Source organism: Sinocyclocheilus anshuiensis, unplaced genomic scaffold (genome assembly GCF_001515605.1).
Source record: "Sinocyclocheilus anshuiensis isolate Anshui unplaced genomic scaffold, SAMN03320099.WGS_v1.1 scaffold708, whole genome shotgun sequence".
Lineage (NCBI taxonomy): Eukaryota > Metazoa > Chordata > Actinopteri > Cypriniformes > Cyprinidae > Sinocyclocheilus > Sinocyclocheilus anshuiensis.
The window spans coordinates 1477403-1478520 of NW_015555881.1; the positions used below are offsets into that span (position 1 = coordinate 1477403).

The following is a 1118-nucleotide window of genomic DNA, read 5'->3' on the forward strand; positions in this document are numbered from 1 at the left end:
TTTTTTACTTTACTCAAGTAAATTTAAAAAGTATCTGTAGTTTATCAGTGTTTTTCTTTGGAAAATTTACTTCACTACATTCCAAAGCATAATGTCATACTTTTTACTGCACTTCATTTCATAAATAAAAGTTGTTGTTTGTTTTACCTTTTAATACTTAAGAGCATTAAAAATGTAGTACTTTCTTGTACTCAAGTAAATCTTTGAATTACTTTTACTTGAGTAAAAGTAAGAAAGTAATAGATTTCTAATGTAATCAAGTATTGAATTATATTTAATATGAAACGTAGTGCAGTAAAAAGTACAATATTATGCTTTGGAATGTTGTGAAGTAAAGTTTTCTAAAGAAAAACACCTGAAAAGTACTTTTACAGTAAAGTAAAAATACTTCACTACTGTCCGCCTCTGAATACAGTACAAAATTGCAATATCGTGAAATATTATTACAATATAAAATATTTTTTTTTGCATTTTTAAATATTTTAAAATATAATTTATCCTTCAGAAATCATTCTAATATGCTGATTTGGTGCTTAAGAAACATATTTTATTATTATTAATGTTGAAAACAGTTGTGCTGCTTCATATTTTGTGATACATGTTTTAGTATTTAAGTATTTTCAGGATTCTTTGATGAATAGAAAGTTCAAAAGAACAGCATTTATTTGAAATATATATATTTTTGTAACAACATAAATGTCTCTGCTGCCACTTTTGATCAATTGAATGCATCCTTGCTGAATAAAAATATTAATTTATAAAAAAAAAAACACACAACACACAAACTTGTACGTGCATATGATGTTGTTATTCCAGTCCCCAGCTTTGACTGCAAAAATAAACTTAAAACACACTGTCCTCTTGAATCGTTTCAACTTAGCTACCTTTGTTAGTAGTTTGACTGTAGCTCATTATGAGTAGTTTTAGCAAAGTATTCACTCACCAGAGTTCATCCACGACTCTCACCAGCACAAAGAACGTGTTTTTACTGACACGCTTCCTAAAGGTGTCTGGACTGTGACAGAACCGAGTATATGTGCAGCGCAGTTAAGAAAACACACACACACACACACACACACACACACACACACACGCACACACACACACACGCACACACA

At 29.7% G+C, this 1118-nt stretch overlaps 1 pseudogene; it reads right to left on the reverse strand.

Annotated features, from left to right (window-relative positions):
- The window catches only part of LOC107675743 (rap guanine nucleotide exchange factor 1-like), a 46562-nt pseudogene that overhangs the window by 13198 nt on the left and 32246 nt on the right, over positions 1-1118 (reverse strand).